The sequence below is a fragment of the Elaeis guineensis genome, chromosome 1, assembly GCF_000442705.2.
Source record: "Elaeis guineensis isolate ETL-2024a chromosome 1, EG11, whole genome shotgun sequence".
Lineage (NCBI taxonomy): Eukaryota > Viridiplantae > Streptophyta > Magnoliopsida > Arecales > Arecaceae > Elaeis > Elaeis guineensis.
The window spans coordinates 113,232,189-113,245,150 of record NC_025993.2 but is presented as its reverse complement, the minus strand read 5'-3'; the positions used below and the strand labels follow the sequence as shown (position 1 = coordinate 113,245,150).

The window sequence follows — 12,962 nt, the reverse complement described above, 5'->3', positions numbered from 1 at the left end:
GGAGGTATTCATCTTGATTTTTTGCCGAGGATTGAGAAAGGTATCTTCGCCTCAGGTATTCTCTTACCTTTGATCTATTGCCGAGGCTGAGATTGGTAGATCCGATTGGATCTTTGTTGCCTTATATTCGATACTCTGTTGCCTTCTTGTTGATTTCGGTTTTAGATATTTTATACCTCATATTGTACCTATTTTTCGGACGGATTTATAGTGGATTGCTCCTCCCCGTGGATGTAGGCCCTTGTGCCGAACCACGTAAATCTTGGTTTCTTTGTCTTTGTTTATTTATGCCTGCAATGTGTTTGGCGAATTGTCTCAAAGAGATTAGATATTAGATCAAAAGCCTAGGTCGATCCTATCCGGTGCGCGTGATCTCAACAATTGTATCAGAGCACTTGGATGGCTGGTGACAAGAAACAAAGTTTTTCAATGGCTAATGATCCAGCGTTTATCTCTCACTCCACCACCATCAGGCATGAAGTGGCCGTCTTTGATGGCACGGGAGACTTTTCACTATGGAAGGTAAGGATGAAATATTTGTTGGTTAAAGAAGGTGTAGCAAAAGCCTTAAGGATATGGATTCAATCCTGGGAGATAATGAGGCTGCTAAAGAAGAAATTAACGAAGAGCCCTAAGAACCTTGTTTTCATGTTTAAGTGATAAAGTCCTACACAATGTTGTGAACTAGATACAGCCAAAAGTGTATGAAAAAACTAGACAGTTTATATATGGCAAAATCCCTGACTAATAGATTATATTTGAGAAAAAAATTACACATATTTCGCATGACAGAAGAACTTCACTTAAAGATCACTTGGATGAGTATAATAAGCTCCTGCTTGATCTAGTAAATGTTGGTGTCGATGTAGATGAAGAAGATAAGCTTTGATTCTAATTTACTCTTTGCCTAAGTCCTTTGAGCATATTACCACTACCATGTTTATGGAAGAGAAACAATAAGTCTTGAAGTAGAAGCTACTTATTATCCAATGAACTTAGATTAAAATACAGCTTCAGCATCAGACTCAGACTCCAGCTCAAGGTCTTACTGTTAGAGGTAGAGATGAACAGAAAAAGGGGGACAGGGTAGAAGTCCAAAAATAGATCAAAGTCTAGGCCCAAAAGATCAGGTATTTGTCACTATTCAAAAAGCCAGGCCATTGAAATCTGAATGTAACTTCTACAATCTAAAAGGAGAAGGAACAAAAAGATAAAGGAACAATCTCTGATACAGCATCAATTGCAGTTTCTTCAGAAAGTCATAGCAGTATACCAGATGATGCAGTGTTAGTCATGCTGATACTTGGATCGTGATTCTGGACATCCTTCCACATGACACCTCACAAGAATGGTTCTCTTCCTTTAGATTTGTGAAGGTGGTACTGTTCTTCTTGGAGATGATGGTATCTGTAGTATAGAAGGTATTGGAACGATACAAATTAAATCTAATTCAAATGCCATGGTGATATTGGATGATGTCAGATATGTTCCTAAATTAAAAAGAACCTTCTCTCAATACATGCCTTTACAGAGCAAGATATGAGGGCAGATGGGGTAGAGGATCTATAACTATCAATAAAGGGGTATTAACTTTATTGAGAGGTAAATTAAGTGGCACCCTTTACTACCTGGATGGCAGTACAGTTGTTGGTCAGGCATCAGCAGTATAATCTTCTATTGAGCAGTTGACACATTTATGGCACCAGAGATTAGGACACATTTCAGACATAGGTCTACAGGAGCTGAGCAGACGTGGTCTGCTGAGTGGTCAGAAATTGGTGCACTTGGATTCTGTGAGCACTGCATATTTGGAAAACAACACAGAGTCAGCTTCACTACAGGCGTGCATGGACAACTGATATATTAGACTATATTCATTCTGACCTATGGGGACCTGCCCCAATTACATCCAAGGGTGGATCAAGATAAATACTTATTTTATTGATGATTACTCCGGAAAGTCTGGATATACATCATTAAAAATAAGAGTGATGTATTTGAAACATTCAAAAGTGGAAGTCTATGGTCGAGAGGCAAACTGAAAGGAAGGTGAAAACTTTTCGGACTGCTAATGGTTTAGAATTATGTTCTACAGAATTTGATAACTTTTGCAAGTCAGAAAGTATTATTAGACATAGAACAACAGTGGGTACACCTCAATAGAATGGTGTGGCAGAACGCATGAACCGCACACTATTAGAGAGAGTCAGGTCTATGTTATCTAGTTCTGGATTAAGTAGAGTTTTTGGGCAGAAGCCGCTCACACAGCCTGCTATATTATAAACCGATCTCCAGCATCAGCATTAAGCATGAAGACTCCGGAAGAGATGTGGACAAGAAGACCTGCAGACTATTCAGTACTCAAAATCTTTGGGTGTCCAGCTTATGCACATGTAAGAGATGAAAAGTTGGACCCCCAGACTAAAAAGTGCATATTTATTGGATATGCATATGGGGTAAAGGCTATAGATTATGGTGCATAGAGCCTGGATCTCAAGGATTTCTAGTCAGCAGGGATGTGACATTTCATGAGACAGCCACTGCTTCAAGCAGCTACAGCTAATTCTTCTCAGAGAGATCAGGATCGAGGTCAGCAGGATAGGACTGTTGTAGATATTGATTAGACTGTTAAATCACAGCAGCAGCCGTCAAGTGAAGATACTTATAATGAACAACAACAACAGACAGATGCAGAGATTCAGACTCAGAGGAGGTGACATTACAAGATCAGGATCAGATTGATAGTATTGCACTCGAAGACCCAAGCGTCAGATCAGAGCACCTCAAAGGTATGGCTTTGAGGATTCTGCTTGTGCTGATTAATCTATTATGCTCTGAGTGTTGCAGACACCATTGGTGATGAACCGACCACATATCAAGAGGCTATTAGTAGTTCACGGGCTGATAAATGGATCATGGCTATGGTTGAAGAACTTCAGTCTCTAGAAAAGAATCAGACTTGGAGTTAGTCAAATTACCAAAAGTGAGAAGGCAATTGGCTGCAAATGGATCTTCAAAAGGAAAGGAGCCACTCAAGATTTTAGATATAAGCCAGGTTAGTAGCAAAGGATACAGTCAACGGGAGGGTATTGATTACAAGGACGTATTTTCTCCAGTAGTCAAACATTCTTCTATCCGTGTGTTACTTGCTTTTGTTGTTTCTCAAAATTTGGAGCTGGAACAACTAGATGTTAAGACACCTTTTCTTCATGATGATTTAGAGGAACAGATCTATATGCAACAACCACCTGATTTTGAGGTTCCAAATAAAGAAGATCTGTATGCTTACTCAAGAGATCATTATATGGTCTAAGCAGTCTCCAAGATAGTGGTACCACAAATTTGACAGATTTATGATCACCATGGATACAGTAGATCTCCATATGACAGTTGTGTGTATCACCAACAGCTTTCAGATGGTCCTTTTGTTATTTGTTATTATATGTGGATGTATGTTAATTGCAGCCAAGGACATGTCAATCATCCAGAAACTGAAAGCCGAGCTCAATACTGTATTTGATATAAAGACCTTGGACCGGCAAAGAAGATACTTGGGATGGAGATTATTCGTGACAGGCAGTCAGGTAGATTTTTCCTTACTCAGCATAGTTATATTGAAAAATCTTGGACAGATTTGGTATGTCTACAATTAAGCCTGTCACTACCCCCTTTGTCAGTCATTTTAGACTTTCTGTCAGAGACTCTCCTAGACTGAGGATGAGGAGAGATATATGTCTAGAGTGCCATATGCGAGCGCAGTTGGCAGCATTATGGTCTGCACTTGACCTGATATTTCACAGCAGTAAGCGTTGTAAGCAGATACATGGATAAGTCTGGAAAGGCTCACTGGTCAACTGTGAAATGGATATTAGATATCTAAAAGGCACTTCTAAATTGGGATTGATATTTACTGCACAGAGTAATTACAAAGTTACAGGATTTTGTGATTCAGATTATGCTTGTGACTTGGACAGGAGAAGATCTTTGACCGGATATGTGTTTACTCTTTCTGAATATGCAGTCAGTTGGAAAGCTACTTTGCAGTTTACAGTTGCTTTATCTACCACTGAAGCAGAATATATGGCATTGACAGAGGCAGCAAAGGAAGCTATTTGGCTAAAAGGGTTGGTACAGGATTTGAATCTCGAACAGGATTGTTTGACATTTATTGTGACAGTCAGAGTACTTTGCACCTTGCCAGAGACCAGATATATCACGAACGAACAAAGCATGTAGATGTCAGGTATCACTTCATCAGAGATCTGGTAGAGAAAGGTGATGTCAGGCTTCAAAAAATTTACACTGCCCATAATCTGGCTGACATGTTCACTAAACCAATCCCTGCAATTAAGTTCAGGAATTTTCTGAACTTGATTGGTATAAGCATTTGGTAATGCCCTGCGGGGCTTGTGGTGAGGAGGTTATAAAAGTTTTTTTTTCTTTTTCACATCTGATATAAAAGGTACAATATTTGTCGCAAGGAGAAGGATTGTTATATATTGCTCCAAAATTATAGAGAGATCAAGGGGTTTTCTGCAAAACGGTTTTATATATATATTCTTTCCTTGTTTATCTCCCATGACAGCTTAGAATTCCTCTTCGGGTGAACCTCTATTTGAAGGGTGCGCGGTGGTTCCTGGTGTTCTAGCGCGGGCTTGGTTCTTGGCTTTCTCCCGCTGGTGTTCTTCCTGGCATTCTTCCGCTGGTGTTCTGTTGGTGTTCTCCCTGGTGTGTCGTCTCTCTTTCTTCTTGAGTTCCTGGTGGATGAAGGCTTTTGGTTGGTGTTCTACCTTTCTTCTTCCTTCTCGGTTTCACGGATACCCTGTGCTGATGACCGAACGCTTCTTCGATTGGTAAGGAGGTATTCATCTTGATTTTTTGTCGAGGATTGAGAAAGGTATCTTCACCTCAGGTATTCTCTTACCTTTGATCTATTGCCGAGGCTGAGATTGGTAGATCTGATTGGATCTTTGTTGCCTTATATTCGATACTCTGTTGCCTTCTTGTTGATTTCGGTTTGGGGTATTTTATATCTCATATTGTACTTATTTTTCAGAACGGATTTATAGTGGATTGCTCCTCCTCTCCGTGGATGTAGGCCCCTTGTGCCGAACCACGTAAATCTTGATTTCTTTGTCTTTGTTTATTTATGCCTGCAATGTGTTTGACGAATTGTCTCAAAGTAATTAGACATTAGATCAAAAGCCTAGGTCGATCCTATCTGGTGCGCGTGATCTCAACATATATATATATATATACATATACATATATATACACATATACATATACATGTATATATGCATACATACATATATATATATATATATATATATATATATATATATGCATGCATGCATGCACACACACATATACATACATACATACATACACACACGCATATACATGCATACATACATACACACATATACATATACATATATATACACATATATGCATACATACATATATATACACATATACATATATATGTACATATGCATACATACATATATATATATATATATATATATATATATATATATGTATATATGTATGCATATATATATATATATTATATATATATATATGCATACATAATATACATATATATATATATATATATATATATATGTATATGTATGTATGCATATATATATATATATATATATATATATATATATATATATATATATATATGTATATACATATCTATATGTATGTATATAGATATATATATGTATGTATATGTATATATACATATCTATATGTATGTGCGTGCATACATACATACATATCTATATTATGTATGTATAGCATATAGTACATACATACATACATGTACGAATGCATACGTATGTATGTACGTATGCATACGTATGTATGTACGTATGCATACGTATATACGTATGCATATGTGTGTGTTATATTATATATGTGTGTGTATATGTATATATATATGTGTGTGTGTGTATGTGTATATATATATATGTATATATGTATATATATATATGTATATACAGTATATATACGTGTGTGTGTATATATATATATATGTATGTGTGTGTGTGTGTGTGTGTGTGTGTATATGTATGTATGTGTATGTATGTATATGTATGTATGTATGTGTATGTATGCATGCATGTATGAATGTGATGTATGACGTATGAATGCATGTATGTGTATGGATGCATGCATGCATGTGGATGCATGCATGTATGTATGTATACATACACACATACATACATACATACATACATATATAATATATATATATTTTTTTTTATATATATATATATATATATATATATAAAATATATATGTATGTATGTATGTATGTACATACATACATACATATAAACATACATACAATGAGAGAGAGGGGGGGGTCAACCAGACTCTGGCCGTCTGCATTTGAAGTTGGATCGATCAGGTGAATTCAGAAGACCAAGGTCTAACAATGATGATCCAAAGTCCTTGGAATGCAATCTACTACTTCTAAACTGCTGACAGGCCAAAAATCATGTAATTTGGTGACCCATAACCTATATATCAAGTGGTCAAAAAAGTAAAGTTTAAATAACATGATACAATGTTCATTCATGACCACTAGATGCATAGATCAGGGGTCTCAAAATATATGATTTTCTGTCTGTAGGCAAATAGAGATGGTAGATCACATTAAATGATGGTTTGAAGTTTGGACCAGAATGATTTTTGGTTTCGGTCACTTTGTTCCATCACTTTTGGCTGATTTCAGCCATTTTCGATCAATTTCGGCCTGTTTCAGCCAAGTTGGACAATTCAGCCCAAAACTAACAGAAAATGACAATGTTTTCTCTTTTTGTTGGTTTAATAAGTTTGCATGTTCCATGTACCAAGTATTTTCTAGAATTTTTTGATATTATTAAATACCATATATATTTAAGGCTTCAATAATCTAATTTATGTTATTTTTGGCCAAGTTTTATACTTACAATAGGCAACATGCAAATTTAATCTATATCTTAACCAATTAGAAAACATTCTGTGTTAGTATGTTTTCTCTTTTAGAAATAAGATTTTTTTTTTTTAATCTTCTTTTAAGATTAAAATGGTATATTGAAATAGAATAGCAACAGAAAATGGATTTTTATTTAGATGGATCTTTTCTTGTTTTTGGATCTTTAAAATGGAATATAATGAAACACACTCAAACATTTTTTTGCTTGTTTAGATGAGTTATTGAAATGAAATAAAATTTAAACATGCTTAAAGAATAGTTGGCTTAAATGTAAAAAATGAGCAAATATGAAAGTTATAAAAATAGAGAAAAGTAAAGTAAAATTATATGATTAGAGAAAAATGTACAATTATGACCAAAAGTAGAGAAATATGAATAAATCTAATGTTTATAACTTTAGTTTCAACCTGAATATATCCAAAGTCACAACCCAAACCCTAAAAAACTTTAAATACAATCAATAAAGTCAGCTAACTTTCTTGATCTTTTTCCCTTTTTTTGTTTTTTCAATTTTTCTTGACCTTTAACGGAAATTCTGAAACTTGGAGCAAAACTACCAAAACCGCCAAAACTGCCGAAACCAAAACTCTACCTACATGATCGAAATTGAAACCAAGTTGTAAAACCTTGCATTCAACAGCTTCAATCATCAGTGTCAGAACCCTGTTTTCTAATTTCACCGGACCGGATCCAACTTCCAATCTGATCATATACATATGCACATGCCTGCATGTACCCAGGTGCATGAATGCATACATTTAACTTATTATCTCAAAAAAACTCACTAATCACACATTTATTCATCCCAAAATAATTATCAGCCTCCAAAAACTGGATATATAAATTAAGACCACCTTATAAAGAGAATTAGAGGGTAACTTTAGTTTGGGTTCCTTTCAATTTTATCAATTAATGAATCAACTTAATGTCCAGCATAAGACTCATTCATAGAACAACGTAAAAGAAAATGAACATGAATGATAAATAGTAAGCTGCACATGCCTTCCACAAGTAATTGACCAGTTCAGATGAGAAACATTTATTAATGTTGAATACAAAAGGGTTACTAATCGATGCACTCACATGATGCATTCCTTTTATGTTAGTTTTCAGCTTCAATATCAGAAACAAGAGAACATACAGTCTATGGAAAAATGGAGAAAGTGAAATTATCATAAATATAGCTGAGAAAATGTGAGAAAGGGAGATAGAATTTAGGAATGTTGTAAGTAAAAATAGAATAGTAGAGGTCTACCCCATACTAATTAGGATTCTAATGAAGAATCAAACTAAATCATTGAGATTTTAAGGTCAACAATCATCACTGTGTCCAGGTAATTTACAACTGAAAATACCCTTATTTGTTCATTTCTTCATTCTCACAGTATAGCAGCTTCACAATGAGAGATCTTTAACCTTAACCAAAGTAAACAACTTATGAAATACCAACTCGAGTTACAAACAAGTGAAATGTCTAATCAAAAGGCATTTTAGGGATATCTAGTGCAAAATAACAGCTTAGCTTCCAAGAGATGGAATAGAAACTATGCTACACAAAAACAAAATTAAATTGAACTGTCCTAACTGTTTAGGCACCAAGATCATAACCAGTATTTAGAATGCTCAAAAAGCAAATCACCCATTCACCGCCCAATACCATGATGACAAACATAATACAATACATTCATATCAGCGTACACCCACCTTTTTATCTTTGCTTTTCCTTGACAAGTTATGATCCTCTTTCCTCCTTTTGCCACTTTCCTTTTTCTGTAGGAGAAATGAAACAGGCTTTGGTTAATAAAGAGAAACCAGTTTGACGTTAAGCATATGTAACCATCCATCCTGTACATGCAAATTTAGCTTTAAATTAGAGTGCATATATCACACAACATGTGAGTTCCCATGGGAGTTATTCCAATTATGATTCAACAAAGCCCATATAATGAGAAGTATAAACATAGGGTACTAGTATTGTGATAGCAAATCATGGTTTCAAGAAACAGGACATATCCCATAGACATCTGGACTGTTTCAACTTTCAACAGTCAAGGTATGATTCATCAAAATTTAGGAATGTTTTACAACCAGTTATCAACCCAACATCAAACCTCCATCAATAGCAGGCACTCCCAGACAAGGCTAGGTCAGTTGCATTACAATAACAAGCTTGAAATCCCCAAAAGTTTGGTTGTCAAACATGAGGTTGTCTGTATGAAAATACATGGAGACTGGACAGCTAGGTAACAAAAAGATATGTAGCACAAAAACATGTAAACATGCATGCATTATACTCATAGGTACAAATATGCACACATGCAGGTGCACACATGGTATAACTTGAGGCTAGAGCAATATAACAGCACCTTGTATGTATTTCTAGTAAGCAATTTCCCTTCGCACAAGTTAGAAATTTGAAGTGTTCAGGATTATGCCAAAAGAACAGGTTGAATTACATACATAAAGGTGAACTAAAATGTGTAAAATATTCAAAATAGGACCCAGACGATTATAATGGTAAGGATGAACATCATCAACTATCAAACTTACAGTCATCCATCTGCACCGCAGGGCCACATCTCGGACTGTTTTTTCCTTCAGTTGCATGGCAATTTTTGCATAACGAACTATAGTTGATTCAGATGCATATCTGCTAGTAAAAACAATCAGCAAATGAGGAAACTTGTTTTGCTGCAATAAGAAGAGAACCACATAGCGAGGTCAATATAAAACTGAGATAAAAGTATGGGTATTAACAACAAAACATGATATAAGACAGACATGCATTACTAATAAAATGGAAGAAATGAAGAACAAGCCCCCAAAACATGTCTCACAAGGTTCTTCCCACCAAAAATTAGCAACAGCAATCAGGTAGCACCAATCTCCTGTCGCAGAGACAGCCAGAAAGCATTGCTCACCTCTTTCTAATACCATAATTGTTGTTAACCAAAGCACCACAACTTCCAAGCTACTGATCTCTACAAACAAAATTCCGCACATGCTACATGAGAACAAGATAGGTTGTGGTGTACTCAAGTTTTGGGACGCAGATATAAGCACAAAAAGCAAGAGGTTCATTACTACAGTAAAATATACTTACACGTTGCATGCAAAGCTCCTAATATCGGATTTGGATACTAAAAACTGAAGGGCTTTGACAAAAAAGAAATATTAAGATCTGTGAAAATAATTTTTATAATCTAGACTTATTATTAGAAAATGATGGTATAGTCTTGATTTTTGCTAATGAGACCAAGAGGCACTTGCACTTATAAAATGTTGAGAATGGAAGAAAATTTATAGAAGTTATAATGGAACATGGTCCTCAACTCCCAAAGTGGAACACCACAGCCACATATATAGCGAAGGTCATCAAGATTAATAGATTAATGTCAATGCTACAAACAAAAGTGGCTTGACCAATGTGTCATGCTTGGTTCTAAATTATATTTAAGGTGAAACATCCTGCTTTAAAGTCCAAATTTTTTGCATTTCAAGGAAATATGGTGGAATTAGATTATGTACCAGTTCCAATGAAACCACTATTCTGGCAAGCGCTAGACTGTTTTCTTGTACTTAAAGATGCATATGCATCTCGTTTCATTTACTTCATGTCAAAACTACAGTCCCAACTTAAACTATAGGATATAAATGGAGACCTAAAAGAATTCATTATACAAGCCATGATAATATTTTTTTTTTTACATTTTTAATTTTCCCATAGTCTTTTAAAATTTTTATTTTTCTCGGCCAAACCACATCCCTAAAACAATTCAGTGTTGATATTTTTTGGCTAAAGGGTGGGTTTCATATATGCATTCTAATATGAGATGTTAGAGCTTGGTGTTATGTCAAACAATGTTACCAGAGCAAATTATTTTTTTTGATTGCCTTATGATGATTAGTAGACATAACTTCACTTTTCTATTTACATGCACGATTGTTTGATTATCATAAAAACATGAAACACCATAAATCCTCCCAACATTCAGTCTTTCCTATTATAAACAAACATCAGCAAGAACACAAACTACATCACATTTATTACTCTAAAGTCTGTGCTACAAATATCATTAAGATAACATTTTGTAAGAAAGAAAACAAAAACAATGACACCAAAAAGGTATAAAGATTCATAAAAAATACCCCAAAAGGTTATGATTTATACCTTAAATATTCATAATCTAATGAAAGAAAATCAATATAGTGTGGAACTTTAATCATTGAAGGGACAATGTGTAGAGCATGGTCCAACAACTCTCCTTGTTGGTAGTAATCATAACAACCAGTGGCTAGCTAAGATAATATAGGAGGACCCTAGCTACGATAAAAAAATCCTTTGCATCACTGCCACCATCTTACCCCAAACTGTTTTATTACGCTTTGCACTAATCATATAGTGGGTTGTACTACTAATAGAACTAAGCACCAATTAATAATGTAAGCATTATAACACAGTTCCTTATAAAAATTTCCTCTTTTACATGCAGAGCACCTGCCGGAATAGGCCAAAAAATTGAGTCATGAATGATCACTTGGTAAACAAATAAAACAAATTCTTTTTTTTTTTTGGTAACAAAAAAAAATAGTTCACTGAAAAGTGCAAAACAAAGCAAAATAGTCAAACATACTCATTAAACGCACCAGACAAGTAGCAAAAGACACCAATTCATTGCCATAATCCAGAAAAACCACAACTAGCAATCTGCTATTTGGTTTCGTTGGGAGGCATCCCCTGCGAGCAAATAATGCAAACAATTTTGACTATCCTCCTAAACCCTAATTTCTTATCATCTGCACCTCATATCTCTCTTATCAAAACTGAGATATCGACCATGCGACCAAAACCTACCTCTAAGTTCCAATTTTTTTCTCATCTAACCAATTTACCGTCACCTGAAGGATTCAAAACATAAACTTAATTCAGCAATGCACACCAAGATCCACAAGATGGACAGTAAAACTGAAAACCCCAAATTTTAACCAAAAATATTGTAACCAAAAAAAAAAATCATCATAAAAATAGAAAGACTATAAATGAATCAAAATTAAGAATACTAACTTATTTAGCCCTTCTTCCAAGACGGTCTGCTCCTCCATCGACCACTCCATCGACAAGCCCGGGTTATGCTTCAACGCCTGCCCCGTGCCCAAATTCCCTCCCGCTGCCGCCGGGCTGCCGTTGCTAGGGTTCGCGACAGCAGCTCCTCCCCCTCCTCCTCCGCTACCGCCGCCGCCTTGCGAAGAAGAGGGCCCCTCATGGGACCCATCCTGATTTCCCGACAGATTCGCGCTCGCACCCATCGCCAAGACCAAGAGAAAAAACCCACGCACCTCTCGGATTCCCAGAATCCTCCGCTAATTCCCCGCCAATTCGAACCTCCTTCCCGCCATAAAAGTAAAGACGAATGGGCGAAGAAGAATGCAAGGAAAGAAGGATTCGGCCAATAACGCACTCGGCTTTTCAAAAAAAAAAAAATCCAATTTTTCCAAAGATTGAAAGAAGGGAAAGGAAAAGAGGGAAGAAAGAAAGGGAAGGGTATTGAGAGAGAGAGAGAAAAAGAGATGATTCTTCCTCTTTTTGGGTGCCTTGCCTCACGCTTCGGGACCTGTCAGAATCGGGTAGAAATAGAGAGAGACGGGGACTCGTCTGCCCCTTTTTCTCTCTCCCTATCTTTATTTAGTTTTTGATATTATAACCTTAGATGAGGCCATTTGAGCGATAAATGCTTGGATAAGGGGAGGGTTACATGTGACGTGGAAGTTACTAAATTGTTCCTCATTGCTTGTGATTCGTAAACATTGATTGCAGATAAGAAGGTTTTTTTTGTTTTTTTTTTTGTTAAAGATAACAAGACTTTTTTTCTTTTTTTTGATGAGAGATAACAAGATTCATTTCATTGTTATTATACAGGCTGAGTTGTAGTTGTATCTTTTGCATCAAGGAATGATTATTTCA

The 12,962-nt window shown here is 35.7% G+C and overlaps 1 non-coding gene across 1 annotated transcript in view; it reads right to left on the bottom strand.

Moving 5' to 3' along the window:
- LOC105038612 (uncharacterized) overlaps positions 1-12,585 on the bottom strand; it is a 17,875-nt gene extending 5,290 nt beyond the window's left edge. Inside the window, exons 1-3 of the transcript XR_012142431.1 lie at positions 12,066-12,585; positions 9,551-9,650; positions 8,705-8,770 (exon numbers count right to left, since the gene is read on the bottom strand). This is a non-coding gene — a transcript (uncharacterized protein). The remainder of the gene's footprint in view (positions 1-8,704; positions 8,771-9,550; positions 9,651-12,065) is intronic.
- Positions 12,586-12,962: the final 377 nt, after the last annotated feature.